At 43.7% G+C, this 22,165-nt stretch overlaps 1 protein-coding gene across 1 annotated transcript in view; it reads left to right on the forward strand.

The window, feature by feature from the left end:
• Positions 1 to 22,165, forward strand: part of ciita (class II, major histocompatibility complex, transactivator) — an 81,995-nt gene that overhangs the window by 18,157 nt on the left and 41,673 nt on the right. The gene's annotated exons all lie outside the window — the stretch shown is intronic.

The following is a 22,165-nucleotide window of genomic DNA, read 5'->3' on the forward strand; positions in this document are numbered from 1 at the left end:
TTGCAACTAATATGCTTGTAAAACTGACGTGGGTAACAATATGGTGCATATGGCAAATAAGTACCCCTGATTAGAAACATAGAAACACAGAAAATTGGTGCAGGAAGAGGCCATTCGGCCTTTCGAGCCAGCACTGCCATTCAATATGATCATGGCTGATCAGTACCCCGTCCCTGCTTTTTCCCCATATCCCCTAAGAGCTAAATCTAACTCTCTCTTGAAAACATCCAGCGAATTGTCCTCCACTGCCATCCGTGGCAGATAATTGCACAGATTTACAACTCTCAGGTGGAAAGGTTTTTCCTCATCTCAGTCCTAAATGGCCTACCCCTTATTCTTAAACCGTGACCTCTGGTTCTGGACTCTCCCAACATTGGGAACATTTTTCCTGCATCTAGCCTGTCCAATCCCTTAAGAATTTTATATGTTTCTCGAGGATCCCCTCTCATCCTTCTAAATTCCAGTGAATACAAGCCCAGTCGACCCATTCTTTCATCATATTTCAGTCCCGCCATCCCGGGAATTAACTTGGTGAACCAACGCTGCACTCCCTCAATAGCAATAATGTCCTTCCTCAAATCAGGAGACCAAAACTGCACACAATACTCCAGGTGTGGATTCACCGGGACCCTGTACAGCTGCAGTAGGATCTCCTTGCTCCTCTATTCAAATCCTCTCGCTTTGAAGGCCAACATGCTTTCTTCACTACCTACTGTAGCTGCATGCTTACTTTCAGTGACTGATATACAAGGACACCCAGGTATCGTTGCACCTCCCCTTTTCCTAATCTGACACCACTACCCTGGCAACACATTAGAGACACACCTACCACTAAAAAACTTGCTCACACAGCTCTTTTAAATCCTCCCTCGCTCACCTTAAAGCTAAGCTCTCTAGTATTTTATATTTCCATCCTGGGTAAAAGATTCTGACTCTCTGCGCGATCTACGTCTCTCATAATTTGATAAACTTCCATCTGAACTCCTGTCAGGCCCTGATGCTCCGGTGACAATGATGCAAGTCGGTCCAACCTCTGCGTCTTGCTACTACCCTATAATCTAGGCAGCATCTTGGTAAACCTCTGATGCATCCTGTCCAAAGCCTCCACAGCCTTCCTGTAACTGGGCAACCAGAACTGCACACAGATGGAAGAGATTTTTAGACTTTAGAGATATAGTGAGGAAACAGGTCATTCGGACCCTTCGAGTCCGCACTGACCAGCAATCCCCGGAACAATGAAAATGTTACCAAAGCCAACTAACCTACAAACCTGTACGTCTTTGGAGTGTGGGAGGAAACTGGAGCATCCAGAGAAAGCCCAGGCAGCCACAGGGAGAACGTACAAACTCCATACCTGTAGTCAGGATCGAACCTGAGTCTCTTGTGCTGCAAGGCAGCAACTCTACTGCTGTGCCACCGTGCCACCCCTGATAACTTCCACCACTGAAGATTTTTAGCTCAGGTTTAAGTTCTTGAGTTTGATGGCAATTTATTGACCCAGATAGGAAATTGGCTGAAAAGCAAGAGGCAAAGAGGAGCAATCATGGGCAAGTAAGCAAATTGAAAAGATGCGATTAATGGGATCCCACGAGGATTGGTTTTGGGATCACAATTATTAACTGCATTGAATGAATGAATGAGATGATGGAATACAAAGCTAAGTATCCAATGACAAAAATAGGCAGCATCATACATTGTATGAATGGCATCATTAAGCTGCAAACGTTTATAAATCTAAACTGAACTAAACTAGACTCCAAGAACATCCATAGCAATTTTAGATCGTACTAGTAATATAATAGTATTATATTAATATAGTGTATAATAAAGTGTATATCATTGTAATATAGTATTATAATAGTAATAGTGAATTACGTGGTAATCCCTTTGTAATCTCAGGTGTAAAAAAATGATCAGTTTAGTCAGATGTGACCCATCTTGTGCACCTCACTTGAATGTGATTGACCTTATTGAAGCTGGTAAGATTTGGAAGAGGGCAGAAGGATGGATGCTGAGATGACGTGACTCTTGGTTTATTAATGTCACTGAGATTCAGTGAAAAGCTTTGTGTGCATGCTGTCCAGTCAAGTCATACTATACATGAGCCTAATGAAGCCAAACAGAAGTACAACAGATACCAGAGTGTAGATTACAGTTAGAGAAAGTGCAGATTAAGAAAAAAGTGCAAGGTCTGCATTGAGGGAGGTTGGAAGATGGGACCACACCCTAGCTCCTGGTGCTATCTAGAAATATGTGACCAAGTAAGGAATCAGCCACTGAAGATGTAGCTGAAGAAGATTTTTTTTCTCTCTGCAAGTCAGCAGCTTTTTGAGTTTTCTGCTCCAGAGAGTTGTGGTAACATGTATTCCAGTTGTAAATTGAAAAATGTTCACAAAATGTCAAGGGATTTGGAAAGAAAGCAGGACAGTGGAATTGAGGCCAATATTCAATCCATCGTGATTATATTGATAGTGGAGCAGACTCTGGTGGCTGAGAGATCTAATCTGTTGTTGTTTGCCTAATCTTATGCTTGCTCCTCCTGATCAAATAATCACATTCAAGGTGCTCAGACACTTGATTCTTAATTCTAATATCCAGTAATTTCCCAACAGTAGATAATAGACCAACTGATCGAAATTACTAGTTTTAATTCCTTTGTCTATTTATAAATGGCAGAGCGACGGGCACAATTCTTCAATTTCAAGGAGCAAACTCTGACTATAATCAACCCTTTCACACCCCCTTTCTGGAGGTGGTGCCACATAGTTTCACTCTTAACTTTAACACATTCTGTTATTCCATTATGGTTTTTTTTTTTGCACTACTTCAGATCACACTGCAATGTTGCACCATTCTGCTGTTTTGCATTTGTTGCTATGTTTATTGCTATGTTTATTGCTGTATTTATCACTGCCATGTATACACTTTATTTTGTGAACTTGATATGAACAAGGAATGCTATGCCACCCTGGTGGACACAGCAGCAAAACTAATCTGAACCTCAACAGTGCCTGAATTGAGAGAGTATGCTGATGCACTGATGCCCCATGATGGAAACCATTTGGTGCTGGGGGATTTACACTCCCCAGTACCATTCTTTTTCTTCATCTGTTGCTTTGCTTGTACTAACTTTGACAAATTCCTGCTTCCAATTTTATTTCCCAGTGTATACCAAATATTATCTCTTTCCTTTACTTTAAGTACAGACACAAAGCAATCGAGCAACATTTCCTCTATTTTCTTATTTTCATTTATCAAGGGACCATTTTTCTCTTGGCCACTCCCTTTTTCCAAATACAATATTAGACAAATCGTGTGGATTTGATATCCATTGCAAGTTTCTTTCCCTGTATCTTATTTGTTTTATTTTGTTAACCTGTTCTTCGTTTCTCTTCCGGCAATCAGAACGTGCAAGATCTTTAAAAAAAAAATTTAGCTTGTTTTTTCTTTCAGTTTTATGTATTTTTCCTCAAAAGACACGCATGTTATTCTGGCCAGTGGAGGCATTGCCTCTTGGCAATATAGACAGGTGTGTATCACTGAGTTCCTCCTTAAATACCTCCCACTGCTCTACTGTGGTATAAATGTTCAACCACTTCTCCATATTTCTTCACATGAAGTTAGCCTTACCTGAATTTAGAATTTTACTGCCCATTTTGTGCTTCTCTTTTTCAAGTACCATATTGAACTCATTAGGGAGAGCTATCAAGCCAAAGATAAAGGAACCCTTTTGCATTCCAAAAGACAACACCAGACCCCACCTTTAGTAATAACCAACCGACCTTGTGCTCTGGCCAGTATTTTTTTGCTTTGTCCACACCATTAAAACAGCTTGTCTGTTCATTACTTCAATGCCATTCATCATTGCAAATAAGCTTCATTGTTTCCCACGATGACCATGTTGCAAAAGAGCAAAGTGCTAATGTGAAAGAATAATGGAATTTTCTGGGATCAAGAAAGGCACAATATAAATAGCAACACAGTGGCACAGCTGGATGAGCTGTAGTCTTACAATGCCAGAGACTCTCGGATCAATCCTGACCCCAGGTGCTGTCTGTGTGGAGTTTGCACAGACACAATGTGATCATGTCCTCCAGCTGCTCTGGTTTCCCCCCACATCATGAGACATGCGGGGTAGCAGGTTAAATTGTCCCAAATGCAAAGGGAGGGGATGAGAAAATGGGATATCATAGAACTAGTGTGAATGGGTGATCGATGGTCGATGTGGACTCAGTGGGCTGAAGTGCCTGTTTCCAAGCTGTATCTCCATACAAAACAAAACTAAATGCTGTTTAAAATCTTGATTTAAGCAGATGTTGTGTAATCTTAGAGATTTTCCAAGCAAGCTGAACAAATACACAAATTATTTCTATGTTCAGAATATTATGTTTTATCTTTCCATCGTCTCCTGTTCAATATTGTAGACAAATGCAATGTGAGGAGTTTCCCCTCAGCCTCAAAGATGACAAGCCAACTCCTTGGTGTGTGATTCAGTCAAACTCAGCACAATATGCTCAAAAGGTTGTTTGCTAACCATTTTCTACTCCTTTCTCAATGAAACAACACAACAACATAAACAGGTGTTGCATCAGAAAATTCCATCTCTGTTATCAATAACATTGGATGGTTCTTATGGAGTCGTACAGCAGGGAAACAGGCCCTTCGGCCCAAAAAGTCCATGCTGATCATCAAGTACTCATTTACACTGAGCCTACATTGAATTCCAATGTTAGACACAAAATGCTGACATAAAATGCTGACATAAAATTCTGACACAAAAAGTATGAATTAAAAATGGAAAACCCTCTGGGTTTTCAGCATCCGATAGAGAGAAACAGTTAACTTTTCATATTGACTCTTCATCAGTAATAAACTCAAAATGAGAAAAGTTAGTCTTATGTTGCAGAGATGGTTGCGAATGATACAAAATGAGGTGTAATTTCTAGGATTCTCTTTTTCACTCATCGATCTGCAGCTTCATGCACTGTTCTGATGAAGCCCCTTGTTAGCTTGAGGGACAGCACCTTCTCTCCAGATACCTGCAGCCTTTGGGTCTCGGTACTGAATTCAATCATTTTGGGTAACTTTTTTTGTGTCCAAACAGGCCAGGTCTGCTGTAATGTCTCTTCCTTCACATACACTGCCTGATGTGCTGGATGTTTCCAGTTTTTTCCATTTAGTTTCGAGTTTAGTAACAGGCCTGAATACTTTTGCAGCTTTAAATGACAGTTGGATTCTCATTCTCTCCAACTGTCTTCATTAATCTACTTAGAAATTGGAAACCTCCTCTCAACCCTGAACTCCTACCTCCTCTCTGCAATTAAAAACTGCACTTGCTTTTGCACTTCCCCAGTTTGATGAAAGGATTTTGTCCTGAAACATTAACTCTCGTCATCTTTCTACAGATGGTGCCTGGCCCACTGTCATACCAGTATTTACAGTTAGTCACAGTCATTTCATTAAAGAAATCTGCAAAGGCAGTTCTCAACTGTTTGAGTTTCCCGTCTTCTCTTTCCACATAATGAAAATAGCAATGATGTCACCCCTGAAATTAACTTTAAGCAAAAATCTAATCAAATATCTAATATTTTTCCAGTACCAGGTAAACTGTAAGTTTAAAGAAAATTACATCAATTACTCCAAAGACGTACAGGTATGTAGGTTAATTGACTGGATAAATGTAAAAATTGTCCCTAGTGGGTGTAGGATAGTGTTAATGTACGGGGATCACTGGGCGGCACGGACTTGGTGGGCCGAACAGGCCTGTTTCCGGCTTTATATATATGATATGATGATAATCAGCAGGCATATTAAAGATTCTGGAAATGCCTGTTAGCAAGAGCACAAATGAATTAAACTTATTAATGAGACAGGTGATGTATATTGCAATAAATAGAAATTGTACAGAAATATACTATAATGCCTGCCTTCAAAGATACATGACTTTTTTCTCTTTTTATTTGCTTGCTTTATTTCATTTCAACTTGTTAAATCTTTTCCTGTGCAGAATCTTTAACTTATGATTAAAAAGATGTAAAAATTGAGAACACTGAAGGAACAATAGAAGCAGATTCAGGAGCAACATTCCCTCCCTTCTCTACTGCTTATTCTTGTGGGATCATTGTGACAGATTTGTTGTGTTTCAACTTTCTTCACGTCTTCAACTTTTTCTCTTAGTTTAATGTAAGTACTTTGCAAGTTTTATTTTAAAAAAAATGCAATTTATGATGTCTTCAGAACTTTCAAAATAATTTTGCTGCTCTTCCTCTGTTGCAACCATTTATTTTCTTGGGTGTGGAGACCAGACCTGTACCCTATGTTCCAGGTACAGTCTCTTGAGTGATCTATACAACTGAAGCGAGACCTCTCTCCCCTTCTTGCAATAAGTACTGATATACCATTGACTTCCTAACTGCTTATTGAACCTGTGTTTCACTTTCAATATTTGTACAAGGACATCTGGGTCCATGTGAACCATCACCTTTCAATTTCCCACCATTCAAAAAATAATTATCTTTCTATTTTGCGATGTCCTCCTTCATTCATTTAAACAGCCTATGTCTGTAATCCTTTCGTCAACTCCTTTACAACCTTCACTGCCTTCTTGCCTTGCATTATCACCAAACTTACGTGCGTTACATTTGGTCACGCATCCAAACCATTGATCTGGATTGTGAACAGTTGGGGCATCACCCAATGGCCCCCTACAGCTCACAGTCTCCCTATAATATAAACCATTTATGCCTGTTCTCTGCTGCCTTCAATCCAGGCCAGAATATTAACCACATTATTTAATCCATTAAGAGGCCTAATTGAAGGACTTCTGCAGAACCAAATACACCTCATCAACTAATTTCCTCATTATCTGTTTTGTTAGTTAAAGTTGGGTTGAGGAAATGTTTCCAATTACTCCCTCAATTTATACAGATGCACCATAGAATGCATCATATCCAAATTTCTACAGATACTCCATAGAATGCATCTTATCCAGATGCATCACTATTTGGTATGGTAAGTGCTCTGCCCAAAACTGCAAGAATCTGCAGAGTTGTGAATGCAGCCTAATCCATAATGTAAAAAAACCTCCCGCAACTATGGGCTCCATCTGTACTTCACGTTGCCTTGGGAAAACAGCCATCATAATCAAAGGCCATTCATACCCCAGTCATTCTCTCTTCACCCCTCTATCATTTTGCAAGCAATACAAAAGCTTGAAAGCACATAGCAACAAATTCAAGAACAACTTCGTCTCCATTCTTATCAGTTTTTAATGGATCTTAGTTTAGTTTAGAAATACAGCATGGAAACAGGCTCTTTGGCACACTGAGTCCACACTGACCAGCGATCACCCATGCACTACTATTCTACACACTAGGGACAATTTTACGAAGCTACTTAACCTACAAACCTGCACATTTTAGTTTAGTAGTTTATTGTCACGTGTACTGAAGTACAATACCGCCCCATAATTCTCGTAACTCTCACATGCCAAGGATGAATTCCATCCAAACGACCTCATTACACCCCTTGCAAACTTTTTTATCTTCTCTCTCTCTCTCTCTCTCTCTCTCTCTCTCTCTCTCTCTCTCTCTCTCTCTCTCTCTCTCTCTCTCTCTCTCTCTCTCTCTCTCTCTCTCTCTCTCTCTCTCTCCTCTCTCTCTCTCTCTCTCTCTCTCTCTCTCTCTCTCTCTCTCTCTCTCTCTCTCTCTCTCTCTCTCTCTCTCTCTCTCTCTCTCTCTCTCTCTTTGTAATACAATTTTCTTTACTGTTTACTTTCTCTTTTGCACAACCGAAATAGCACACAAAACAAAGTTTCAACAGATTTTCCAAAATTGATTTCTCATTCATAATCTATGTTGATTTGAGTCCCTCCTATTATTATTTTTGAAGTATTGTGTAAATATTTCCATCATTTTAGATTCCAGCATTTTTCTACTGTATGACAGGTTAACTGGTCAGTAGATATTTTGTAAATAGGGGAATGGCTGTTGTTGGGATACATTTGTGAACTACTAAATTGTGGGATGATTCAAGGATCTTTTGAACTTTAGTGATGACAACCCAAAATCCCCATAGTCTCCACTTTCAATGCCCTAAAACGCATGCTATCAGATCATGGGGATTTATCATCCTTAAGTCCCAATAAATTATCCAATAATTATTTTTATTGCTTCTGGTTTCTTTGATTTGTATATTTAGCCCAAGGCATGGTGGCACAGAGGTAGAGTTGCTGCCTTACAGCGCTAGAGACCTGGGTTTGATCCCTCTACCGGTGCTGCCTGTACGGAGTTAGTACGTTATCCCCGTGACCGTATGGGTTTTCTCCGAGATCTTTGGTTTCCTCCCACACTCCAAAGACGTACAGATTTGAAGGTTAATTGGCTTGTATAAATGTAAATAGTGCCTAGTGTGTGTAGGATAGTGTTAATGTGCGGGGATTGCTGGTCGGTGTGGACTCGGTGGGCCGAAAGGCCCGTTCCCGCTGTGTATCTCTAAACTAAACTAGACTATAATACTCCACCACTTCTGGGAGGTTTCTGTGCCGTCTGTGTTGTCAGACACACGGGTTTACTAAACTTCTCTTTCACTTCCTCATTCCCTGTGCAATTTCTCCTCTATCAGTCTGAAAGGGAACTACATTAAAGTTTGCTATTTGTTTTTAGTTTTGTATATCTGCAAAAGATTTTGCAATCTGTTTTCTTGTTTCCCTTTTGTGTGTTTGATGAATTTTTCTCCTCCGGAGGGAATGTATGTGTCTGTCGGTGAGTTGGGAACGTGGAAGGAAAGCTGAGCAACCAATTGATTTGACAAACTCTGTGATAGACAGAAAAAACCCCCCATTAAATTACATTAAACACAAAAACAGTCTTTGAATTGACCTTGCAGCCACAGTATTGATATAATTGATCCAGCTGAATTTCATATTAATGGTGTACCCCCGTTGACTATATTGGCAATGATGCTACCATTGAAAATCAAGGGTAGTTTGTTAGACACTGTGTTTGGAGATGGTCATTGCAAGGCACTTTAGATGCGTGAATAATATTTGCCACTGATCAGCAGAATGTTGTCGGCCTTTGTGTATGTCGGTGTGGATGCTCGATTTGCTGAGAAGCTGTGAATAGAATTGGCCTTTCAGCAATTTGTTCCAGACCACAGCATCTGCAGTCTCTTGTGTCTTCAGCAACACCTGACCTTGAGTTGGAAGCAGTAAAAGTCTGTTGACCCCATGGAACACCTCTGGTGATGTCCACTGCTTAGATGATTGACCCCAACCATTCTTTTTTGTGTGAAATATGTTTCCAACTGTTGGATTGGTTTCCCCATGATGCTCATTGACTTCAGTTTTATCCGTTTTCCTTTATGCCTTGAGGTCAATTCAAAAGGTCAATCACCCTCTCCTCTCTTCCAGCATTTCCTCCTCAGTCTATATTTGGACAAGAACGATGATGAGATAGGGAGCTGCATTGTTTTGGTGAACTCAAATTTGGGAAGTTGCGAGTGTATTTTTGAGGTGTATTATTGGTGAGATCATCATTCTACTGATGATTGAGCGGTGACAATTTGCCAGAGCAGATTCTTGAATCTCTGAAATTCTCTATCCTGGAGGGTGGTGGAGATTAGATCACGAGAAATTATATAAAGAGGAGGTTGAAAGATTGGGGAATTGAGGCTACAGAAGAGGAATTGAGGCCTGGGTAGATCAGTCTTAGTCACCTTATATGGTAGGGTAGTCTTGAGGACTCAGATGGCCTGCTCCTGCACTTATTTTCTTCTGCTCTTAAGAATTCTTGTGCTATTTGTTAGCTGGATGCATCTTAAATTTAGATTTATTATTGTCATGTGTACTGAGGTACAACTTTGTTTTGCATGCTATCCAAAACAGATCAGATACACTGTACATTAATATTATCAAGTCAATCTCGAGTACAATAGATAGAGGAAATGGGAAGACACAGCTTGCAGAATTTGGTTCTCACCTTTTGCATCACATTGTACCATATCGGTTTCATAGACCATGAAACTGAGGTAAAGGTGAATTGGACAGTATCCTTGGCCTATCTTTCATATTATTGGGTAATGCCAGAGTTGGAGCTGTATTACAACAGCTTGGGCAGAGGAGCAAGTTGTTTTGGAGCCTAGGTCACCAGAACCAGGATACCATCTGGTCCCGTATCCTTTAATGTATCCAGTACTCAGTAAATTCTTAATATCATATGTGGTTTATCAAACTGGTTGAAGACTGGTTTCTGTGATGATGCAGATTTTTGGAGGAGGGTGACATGAACCATCCAGTCAGTACTCCTGGAAAAAAACATGACTGCAAAAATGTCAGCCTTCCTTTAGCACTTACATGCTGGGCCCTGCAGTCATTGAAGATGGGGATGTTCTTGGAGTATCCTGCTCTCATTAACTTGTCCCACCACATCCTCGACTCTTCAATCTGCTCTGTCGGTGATGAAGTTGCCATCTGCTGTTAACCCACATGCAGTTCCTGTGTTTTAGCTTCGTGAGCTTAGTAACTCATGTTTACATATATCGGGTTCAGCTATCAGCAAACCCATCTGCACCCGTTTATGAACCAGGGTTGAACCCTTGGCTTGAGAGTAATGGTAGACTGCAGTTACCAATTGTGCTTGTGTGAATTTCTGTCTTATGCACAGCTTCTCAATGATGCTCACTATTGTGCTGCCAGACCTGTTGAAAGTCTATGCCATTTAGTAAGATTCTATTGCCACACAACATGGTAGAGGGTGCCCTTCGGTGTGAAGATAGGATCTTGTTTTTGCGAGAATGGTACGGAGGTCTCTTCAATCTTCAATCGTTTTTGTGGGCATCTGCCAATGGTGGATGAGCAAGGATGAGCTCTACCCGTGGCACAGATAGTTTTGCCTTCTCCATCTCTGTCTCATCTGGTGGAGTCAGTGTGGACGTGGCACGTTTTCACTATGACTGCATGGATTTCCCCCACAAACTCCCCGCGCCAAACACATGCCGGTTAGTAGGTAGGTTACTGCCTATTGCATAATAGCCCTAATGTAGAGTGGGAGGTGAATCAGGGGGTGTTGATGACCAAATGAGAGAGTGCAAACCACAAGGAGAAAGGGGTATGGGAATGGGACTGATGGGATTGATCAGATAGTTGGCGTGGACTGAATGGGCAAAATGGGCTCCCGCTACATTGGAAGGAAATAATGATGTGGATTTTATCCCTTGCAAGAATCACTCACTCCCCACAACAGAGCCTGTGTGGCAGCCACTTCCTTCAGCATTCGACCAACTCATTCAATCGTGGTACAGCCAAACTGCTGTTATTCTTTGGCATTGATGTTCCCCAGCCAGAGGACATTCTTTCCACTACTTTCAAAAGTACACAAAGTGCTGGAGTAATTCAGCAGCCTAGGCAGCATCTCTGGAGAACACAGAGAGGTGACGTTTCAGGCCTGACCCTTCAGATTGAGGAAGTAAGAATGAGTGAGAAGAAGGGTCTTGACCCGAAATGTCACATCTCCAAGTTCTCCATAGATGTTGCCTGCTCCAGTTGAGTTACACCAGCACTTTGTATATTTTTGTGTATTAAGTTCATGTCATGTTTGGAGATACAGCGCGGTAACAGGCCCTTTTGGCCCACCGGGTCCGCGCCGACCAGCGATTCCCGCACATTAACACTATCCTATACCAACTAGGGACAATTTTTACATTTACCAAGCCAATTAACCTACAAACCTGTACGTCTTTGGAGTGTGGAAGGAAACCGAATATCTCACAGAGAACCCACACAAGGAGCAGGAGCTCCTAATTCTACTAGAAGCAGAATTAGACTATTTGGCCCATCAACACTACTGCCATTCAATCATGAACGATCTACCTTTCACAATCCCATTCTCCTGCCTTCTCCGCGTAACCTTTGACATCCTTACTAATCAAGAACCTGTCAATCTCCACCTTAAAAATACCCAATGACTTGGCCTCCACAGCTGCATGTGGCAATGAATTCCACAGATTAAACCCTCTGGTTAAAGAAATTCCACCTCATCTCCTTTCTAAAGGTACATCCTTTTATTCTGAGGCTGTGACCTTTGGTCCTAGGAACTCCCACTTGTGGAAACATCCTCTCCTCACCCAGGCCTTTCATTATTTGGTAAGATTCAATGAGTGCCACCCCCTCATCTCTCCTGGAGTCAGAACACCTCCTCCTTAATGAAGAAGGCTCAACAACGCCTGCACTTCCTAAGGAGGCTAAAGAGAGTTGGTCTGGGTCCATCCCTTCTCTCCAGGTTCTACAGATGCACCATCTGTCCCATTCTGACCTGCTGCATCACTGCCTGGCATGGGACCTGTTCAGCTGCAGACAGGAAGGCCCTGCAGCGCGTTGTGAAGACAGCCCAGCACATCACTGGGACCAGAATCCCTGCCATCAGTGACGTTTACAGAGGAAGGTGCAAAAGTAGAGCCTGCAGCATCATGAGGGACTCCTCTCACCCCTTCCAAGGTCTATTTGGCCCCCTGCCTTCGGTACGAAGGCTGAGGAGCATTAGCTGCTGAACCACCAGGTTCAGGAACAGCTTTTCCCCTCAGGCTGTTTCTCTACTGAACTGCCCCGCCTGACTGGGGTGGGGGGGGGGATGGGGGTGCGGGGATCGATGGGGGGGATGGGGGGGGGGGGAGTGGGTGGGGGGGGGGGAGTGGGTGGGGGGGATGGGGGGGGGGGGGAGTTAGCACCTCACCTGGCACTCTGCCTTCATAATCTCATTTAATGTGCAATCAATAATATACCTGCTCTCATTGATGGTTTTCAATTCACCGTTTACATGCTTTAAACTCCAGGTTAAATGCTTTACCTTTTACCGTTTGAATGCTTTAATCCCCTGTCTGTGTATTGTATTGTATTGCACTGTCTAATTGTATTGTATTGTATCGTATTGTACTGCACTGTCGTCCCCTGTAGCGGGTCAGGCAGCATCTCAGGAGAAAAAGGATGGGTGACGTTTCAGGTCGAGACCCTTCTTCAGACCCAAAACTGAAATGTCACCCATCCTTTTTCTCTAGAGATGCTGCCTGACCCGCTGAGGTACTCCAGCACTTTTGTGACTTTCTTGGATATAAACCAGCATCTGCAGTTCCTTTCCACCCAGTTAAAGTTTCAATTGGACATCAGTCTGTACTAGTTCCTTCCTGTAAACAAAACAGTTTTTTTCTTCTCTGCTTTAAAGGGTCCTGCGTTGATAAAGTGCCTTTCAGAATGTCCAAAAACACATGAAGTGTAGTGGGCATGGTTTAAATGTAGGAATTGTATTCATACTGTTAATTATTTCACAAATAAAAACAGTAGGAATGCAATTCTGACATTTGAAGTTAATAATTACTTCGAGGAGTGGCCAAGGATCCCTTCAATGTCGACCACCCAATGAAGCCTCCACCGATGCTGCTTGACCCAGTGAATTCCGGCAGCAGTTTGCCTTTTTGTTTTTTTTAACTCTGGATTCGGGCATCCGTGACCTTCGGCGTTTCCTCCTCCTCCTCCCACCGGCGGATTGTCTGAGGTGAACTTTCAGTCAAGTTTTAGTGTTCAGGGATTGTGCTCAGTGCACGGTGCCAGCGTTGGAGCAGGGGAGTTCCCCGGGCGCTCACTGTTCCTGGTGCTGATCTGAAGCGGGCAGAGCGAGAGGGGGCAAAGCTGGAACCGCTGGTGGAGGAGGAACTGTGATCCCCTCGGGCAGGTCAGGTCAGGTCAGACCCTCCCTCACCTTACTGCCCTGATCCCCGTGAAGCCGGGACCCTGCTCTCCCTTTGCTTTTGTTTATGCAGAGTTTCAGTTTGTTCACTTTGGAGACACAAGCCACTGATAAAATCCACAGTGGGATGATTGATGTTCGCTGTTTATTGTTATTTGTCAGATAGATCTTAAACTGGTCTGCTGTTGGCATTTTGCGCTTTCCGATCTTGTTCATTTCGCGCTGCCTGTTTTGTTTAACAAACAGAAACGGGGCACTGTAGATGTTTACAATGATTTAGTGCTGTGTATAAACATCAATGGGCGTTTTATAAATAACAAAAAGCTGAGGCGATCCAAATGCTGTTGTGGCGGTGGACATGAGTTGGAGGGAAGCCAGCGTTGTCTGGGGGGTTTGGTTGCTTCCCCAGGGCGGCTCGGCGTCCGACAACACTCACAGATCAATGGTCACTTGGCGTGATAGTAGAGGCGGCAATGCCTGCATTGCTTCAGTCAGTTTGAAGGGGGCAAACGTCCACTGTCCATCCACTTCTTTCCCACATACGCTGCCTGACCGCTGAGACCCCATCCAGCAGTTTGCATGGGACGGGTGTCAGGACTGCACCGAGAGTTTTACAGAACTAACCATGTTGATAACATTGAAACAACAAAACAGGAAATTGCTCTGATTGTCGCTGAGACGAGAAACGGGCAGGTGTGTGTGTGTGTGTGTGTGACCAGCTTTCTATATCCATATGTGTCTTATATAGGCAAATCAGTACTACTATAGACAATAAACAATACTACTATAGTATTACTACTATAATGCTACTACTATAGACAATACTACTATAGAGAATAGGTGCAGGAGGAGGAGGCCATTCGGCCCTTCGAGCCAGCACCGCCATTCAATGTGATCATGGCTGATCATTCTCAATCAGTATTCCTGCCTTCTCCCCATACCCCCTGACTCCGCTATCCTTAAACATGAGCTACACGTGCAGAGCTTTCTTGGACCGATGCCATGGATGCCTAAATGTCTTTACTGTTATCCGGGGATTGCACGCGGGCGAAATGAATAATGAATTGTGACAGAAACACCTAAACGTGGTCCCGTGTGGACAGAAAACAGTCAGCTCTGAAATGTACAGTGGGTCGGCGGGTAAATGCCGTTGGATACCGATGGGAGAAAAACACATGCTTTCCGGGAAACTGAAAGTGAGTTTGAGAGTATGAGCATAGTGCGCCGTGTTACTGGGATCAATAGCCAGGAAAGTCGGGGATTTCTGCACGCCCTGTCCTTTGAGGAATGGTGAGTTACCGGTGGCTTTTTGCGCATGTTTCCCTTTTACCTCGTGCGCCCCCAACAATGAAAGAAACGCATCTTGCAAAGTGGAAACTGGTCAGCAGAGGAGAGGTGAACACATGTTTATCTTAAACTTGGACCCCGAGCCGCCTCCTGTACGATTAAAAGAATATCGGCAGCATTGGATTGGCTTTGTTGTTTTTAATGTGTACACTCATTAATAAATGTAGCAGATCAAGCAGAATGAGAAAGTTAACATTTCAGATTGGAGATCCATCATCAGAACTGGGAAAGAGTGTAATCCGATTACTTTATATATTCCTTTTGTCCTAAAATATATAGATATGATCGCAGTCTGCTTTGATTTATCGTTTTCACACCATATCCTTCCGTATCTCTAGTTTCCTTCCCCCCTGACTCTCAGACCGAAGAAAGGTCTCGACCCGAAATGACACAATTCCTTCTCTCCAGAGATGCGGCCTGTCCCGCTGAGTTCAGCATCTTGTGTCTAGCTTCAGTGTAAACCAGTATCTGCAGTTCCTACATACACATGCGTGCACACATGCACACGCACACACATGCACACGCATACACGCACAGCACACAGACACACGCACACATACACATACATGCATACATACACACACATCTGAAGAAGGGCCTCGACCCGAAATGTCACCCATTCCTTCTCTCCCGAGATGCTGCCTGACCTGCTGAGTTACTCCAGCATTTTGTGAATAAATCGATTTGTACCAGCATCTGCAGTTATTTTCTTATACCATGCATACACACACACATGCACACACACACATGCACACACACACACACACACACACACACATATATTTATATATGATGCAGACACAAGAAACTGCAGATGCTGAAATCTTAAGTGAAACACAAAGTGCTGGAGGAACTCAGCAGGTCAGGCATCATCTGTGTAGGAAATGGAAAAACATCATTTTGGGTGGGGACCTTTCTTCAGACTCACTGTGGTAGGGGGAGAAAGCTGGAAAAGGGAGGTGGTGGGTGGAGGGGGCAAGACACAGCCTGGCAGGTGATAGGTGGATATAAGTGGTGGGGGGGGGGGGTTAGTTGGCAGATGGATAGGGGGAGTAAGTAACAAAGGCTAGAACTGAAAATGAGACAAAAGGGTGTCGGACAAGGAGAGAAGAGGAGTGAAAGGTGGAGCAAGAGGGAGAAGGAGTGGGGGAAAGAGGAGGGATAAAAGGGAAATGGGGAGAGGGGTGATAAATGAGTGGAGGGGAAGGAAAAGTCTTTGTCAATGACACAAAGCTGGGTGGCAGTGTGAGCTGCGAGGAGGATGCTATGAGGCTGCACACTGACTTGGATAGGTCGGGTGAGTGGGCAGATGCATGGCTGTTGCGATATAATGTGGATAATTGTGAGGTTATCCATTTTTTGGTGGCAAGAACAGGAAGGCAGATTATTATCTCAATGGTGTCAGATTAGAAAAGGGGGAGGTGCAACGAGACCTGGGCGTGCTTGTACATCAGTCACTGAAAGTAAGCAAGCAGGCACAGCAGGCAGTGAAGGAAGCTAATGGCATGTTGGCCTTCATTGCGAAAGGATTTGAGTTTAGGAGCAAGGAGGTCCTATTGCAGTTGTACAGGGCCCTGGTGAGACTGCACCTGGAGTACAGTGTGCAGTTTTGGTCTCCTAATTTGAGGAACGATGTTATTGCTATAGACAATAGACAATAGGTGCAGGAGTAGGCCATTCAGCCCTTCGAGCCAGCACCGCCATTCAATGCGATCATGGCTGATCACTCTCAATCAGTACCCCGTTCCTGCCTTCTCCCCATACCCCCTAACTCCGCTATCCTTAAGAGCTCTATCCAGCTCTCTCTTGAAAGCATCCAACGAACTGGCCTCCACTGCCTTCTGAGGGAGTGCAGCGTAGGTTCACCAAGGTAATTCCCGGGATGGTGGGACTGACATATGATGAAAGAATGGGTCGACTGGACTTGTATTCACTGGAATTTAGGATGAGAGGGGATCTTACAGAAACATATAAAATTGTTAAAGGATTGGACAGGCTAGATGCAGGAAAAATGTTCCCAATGTTGGGGGAGTCCAGAACCAGGGGTCATAGTTTAAGAATAAGGGGTAGGCCATTTAGGACTGAGATGAGGATAAACCTTTTCACCCAGAGTTGTGAATCTATGGAATTCTCTGCCACAAAAGGCAGTGGGGGCCAATTCACTGGATGTTTTCAAGAGAGAGTTCGATTTAGCTCTTAGGGCTAAAGGAATCAAGGGATGTGGGGAAAAAACACGAAAGGGGTACTGATTTTGGATGATCAGCCATGATCATATTGAATGGCGGTGCTGGCTCGATGGGGGTCGAATGGCCTACTCTTGCACCTATGTTTCTAAGTGTGCCTGGGTGGCGCGGCGGGGGTGGAATTACTTGAAATTGGGTTTTCAATGTTCATACTATCGGGTTGCAAGCTACCCAAGCGGACGGAATACGTGATGCTGTTCTCCAAATTGCGTGAGGCCCCTCTCTAGCAATGGAGGTGGCCCAGCACAGAAAGGTCAGTATGGGAATGGGAAGGGGAATTGAAATAGTTAGCAACCAGGACATCCAGCAAACCTTGGCAGACAGAGCTCAAGTGTTTGGCAAAACAGTCATCTACCCTATGCTTGGTGTTGAGAGCACTGAATGCACTGGATGAGTTTAGGGGAGGTGCATATGAACCTCTGCCTCAGCTGAAAGGGCTGCTGGGATCCCTTGTTGGAGGTGAGGGAGGGGTTTTCGGGTCAGGTTGGGGGGGAAGCGAATGGGATGCCACCAGGGTTGTCATGTGTATAAACTGTAAAGTATTGAACTCCTGTTTTCGCGCTGCATCTGTAAACCAAGCTAAAGTGCAATCTCGCTCGCCTGATGCACATGTCCCATGGCCGTACATTTGGCAATTTGTAAGTTCCTTTCTGTATATTCTCGCTCTACTGCCACCTCATACCATCGTTTCTTTGTTCCTTTTTTCTCTCTCTCTCACTAACAGCATCCATTAACTATCGACCGGATAACTGCTACAGTTTATCCCCACTGCAACCCTTGCCTCACTCTGTCAGAGGTATTCCCTTTGTTTAATCCATTGCTCTCTCCACCCCTTGTGATTTTCATGATTTCCACTGGTTCTTAGTTGTATTTTTGATGGGTGAGTACAAGCGACTGTGGACAGTGAGAGTTATTTGTGAAAACGCCAGGGGGAGGGAAGCACAGAAATGTGGCAAATAATATTTGATTTAAGAAGTATATTGTGCTGGGGATTTTCTTTGGTCAGAGGGTGGTGAATCTGTGGAATTCTTTGCCACAGAAGGCTGTGGAGGCCAAGTCAGTGGATATTTTTAAGGCAGGGATAGATAGATTCTTGATTAGTACAGGTTTCAGAGGTTATGGGGAGAAGACAAGAGAAAGGGGTTAGGAGGGAGAGATAGATCAGTCATGATTGAATGGCGGAGTAGACTTGATGGGCCGAATGGCCTAAATTTACTCCTCTCACTTATGACCTTTTGAACAAGTAGGGCTGAAGGCTCCATTTACCTGCTGTATGACTCTATGACTATTTAGATACAACAGGGCAGCTGGGTAGGATGGTTAAAAACACACAAATGGGACACTTATAATTTGCTGTGCATCAGCTATTAATTGTATGTCGATGAAATTGTATAAATACTAATTGTATTAGTTGTCGTCACCATGATTCAAGAAGAATACGATTGACCTGGGGAGGATGTGGTGGGAATTCACACAAAGGCAGTTATTTGAGAAAACTGACTGGATTTTATTCACTTACTTTTGAACGTATGAAAGTGGAAGGAAATGTAATTGGGGGCCGACTGGAGTGAAGAGGAAGCAATTTGCCTGTAAGATACTAGAAGGTGTCGAATGGGTAATGACAGGGATTTGCATTAAAAAACTCACTCGAGCAATAGTGGAGTTTTAAAACTCACTGCCTGATAGGGTGTTGCAGGCAAAAAACACCCTTCTGTATAAAAAAATGTACCTGGATAACATTAGATTTAGGAGGCTATAGACTGGTAGTTGTGAAGTCGAGTTAGTCTTCTTCTCGATGCCCCTAGTTCCAGATACCTCAAAATAGGAAGTGTCCCTCCCTGAGGGGTTTTGATTCTATTTATTGGTCTCCTCTTGTTATTTCCTTGTGTTCTAAGTATGCAAAACAATCTCTATGCACTAGATCAAGTGTGGTCTTAGCACCACCCAGCATCAAAGCCCTGCTTTTATACTTCAAGCCACTTGCAATAAAGACCAGCAGTTCATTAGATCCGCTAGTTACTTGCTGCATGTTCAAGGTCGTAGATTGTTCTGTACTGCAACAATTTGTCTTTTGATTCTTCCTTGTAATCTGGATAATCTCGCATTATCCCACAGTATAAACCCGAGGCCAACCTCTTACTAAACACTTAACTTATCCATTTGCCAGTTGAACACCGTGATCTCTCGATGCCTGGATATCTCGGGATTTGAGGTCTATGAGGATAGAAACATATTGACTGATTAATGTGACCGGAAGTTTTGAGGAGGTATCAAGGAGGGTCGACATGCTGAACTTGTTGGTTTCATTAACTTTACCAATAACTGCCACACTGCCCTCAAATTCACTTGGACAATCTCGGACCTCTCTTTCCTTTCTTGATCTCTCTCTCTGTATCTCCATCTGTGGATAGACTATTGGCTGACATCTACTATACACCCACTGACTGCCACAATTATCTGGACTACACTTCCTCCTATCCTGCCATTTGCAAAGACACTATTCCTCACACACAATTTCTCTGTCTTCACCACAGCTGCTCCCAAAATTATCATATCATATCATATCATATCATATATATACAGCCGGAAACGCATTTTCAGCCCACCAAGTCCGTGCCGCCCAGCGATCCCCGTACATTAACACTATCCTACACCCACTAGGGACAATTTTTACATTTACCCAGCCAATTAACCTACATACCTGTACGTCTTTGGAGTGTGGGAGGAAACTGAAGATCTCGGAGAAAACCCACGCAGGTCACGGGGAGAACGTACAAACTCCTTACAGTGCAGCACCCGTAGTCAGGATCGAACCTGAGTCTCCGGCGCTGCATTCGCTGTAAAGCAGTAACTCTACCGCTGCGCTACCGTGTTTCCGTTCTCGGACATTTGAGATGTTCTCTTCCTTTAGTAAAGACTAGACCAAGTGGACCCGTTGGGCCCAAACCTCTCCTGCATTGGTGCAGCCCCGTCTCCTCCTCCCCTTCCCCCCTCCCTCCTCCCCCCCCCTCCCCTGTTCGGTATGCGAGGATCTGTCAAATCACCAGGTTGCTAACTGATTTAACTCTTCTTCCCATTCCCATACCTACCTTTTTGCTTGGGCCTCCACTGCCAGAGTAAAGCCACACACAAACAGGTGGACCAGCACCTCATATTCTGCTTCGGTAGCCACAACTCAATGGTATGAGGATTAATTTCTCCAGTTTTAGATAACCAACCAGCAACAAGCCTTTCCCCTTACCCCAGCCACCTATATCCCTTCCTCTGACTCCACATTTTTTGCCTCTTCTCCCCTTATCTCCTCATCTCCTTTCCACAGTATTTTGTCTTCTTCCCATCTCCGGCCTTTGACCACCCATCTGCAAATCAAACCCCCATCACCTGCATCCGCCTCTCACTTGGCAGCCTTTCCCCTGCCCCACCCAGTTTTCTTCCCCCTCTCCCCGACTACAATCAGTGAAGAAGGGTCAAGATTCGAAACATCACCTATTCATGTTCTCAGAGATGCTGCCTGACCCACTGGGTTACTCCAGCACACTTCTGTGTATTATTTTGTAAACCAGCCTTGAGTCTTGATGTGGATAACGTTATCCACAAAGAATTTCGCAAAGCTTTTGAAGAGACACCACAAGGCAAGCTGGCCGCTGAAGAGGACGTTCATGAGAATCAAAGTGGTAAATTTAGATCCAAAATGGTCTCCTTGGCAAGAAAAGGAGCATAATAGTCAGTAGTTGTTTTTGTGACCATTATCAGCAGGGTTTCACAAGGCTCACTACTTAGACTTGTGGTGTCTATTGTGATGATTTAGGCTTAAATGTGGGTTACATGATAAAGATGTTTTCAGATGATGCAACAAGTCCAAGAGGAAATTGAGGTTTGGAATTTAATCCAGAAATGTGTGGAGCAATGCTTCTTGGGGTCACGTGGAAAACGTGCAAACACCACACAGATAGCAGCCGAGGTGAGGATCGAACCTGGGTGTCAGGTTCTGTGAAGCCAGCAGCTTTTCCAGCTGTGCCACGGATTATTTTGGGCATCTTCATTTCAACCAGCATGCATGCAATGGGTTGAATTGCCTCCACAGAATTCTTTGACACTTCTGGTATCCCAAACCAACCTTCCTGACTGAATAATACATCAATAAAACTGAACCTGAATGCCTACACTGAGCCTTTGATAAAGGTGTCCATTTTTATCTGCACCCCACCTTTTTAAAAAAAATCCAATTACTTTTCTTTACGAACATGACCTTTTGAAAGTTTGTGTTGAAAGTTTGAAATGTTGTGCTCACATGGTTTTCAGGACATAGACCATTAAACTGTTGCAGGATTAAAGTTACACAAGGTATGTAGGAAAAAAATCTGCAGATGCTGGTTTAAATCGAAGGTAGACACAAAATGCTGGAGTAACAGCGGGTCAGGCAACATATCAGGAGAGAAGGAATGGGTGACGTTTCGGGTCGAGACCCTTCTTCAGACCGATGTCAGGGGAGGTGGCGGAACAGAGATAGAATGTAGTCGGTGACAGGAAGGCTAGTGGGAGAACCTGGAAGGGGGAGGGGATAGAGAGGGGAAGTAGGGACTACCTGAAGTGGGAGAGGTTAATGTTCATACCCCTGGGGTGTAAACTGCCCAAGCGAAATTTGAGGTGCTGTTCCTCCAATCTGCGCTGGGCCTCACTCTGACAATGGAGGAGGCCCAGGACAGAAAGGTCAGATTGGGAATGGGAGGGGGAGTTGAAATGCTGAGCCTCCGGGAGATCAGGTTGGTTGAGACGGACTGAGCGGAGGTGTTCAGCGAAACGATCGCCGAGCCTGTTCTTGGTCTCGCCGATGTAGAG

The sequence above is a fragment of the Rhinoraja longicauda genome, chromosome 21, assembly GCF_053455715.1.
Source record: "Rhinoraja longicauda isolate Sanriku21f chromosome 21, sRhiLon1.1, whole genome shotgun sequence".
Taxonomy (NCBI): Eukaryota; Metazoa; Chordata; class Chondrichthyes; order Rajiformes; family Arhynchobatidae; genus Rhinoraja; species Rhinoraja longicauda.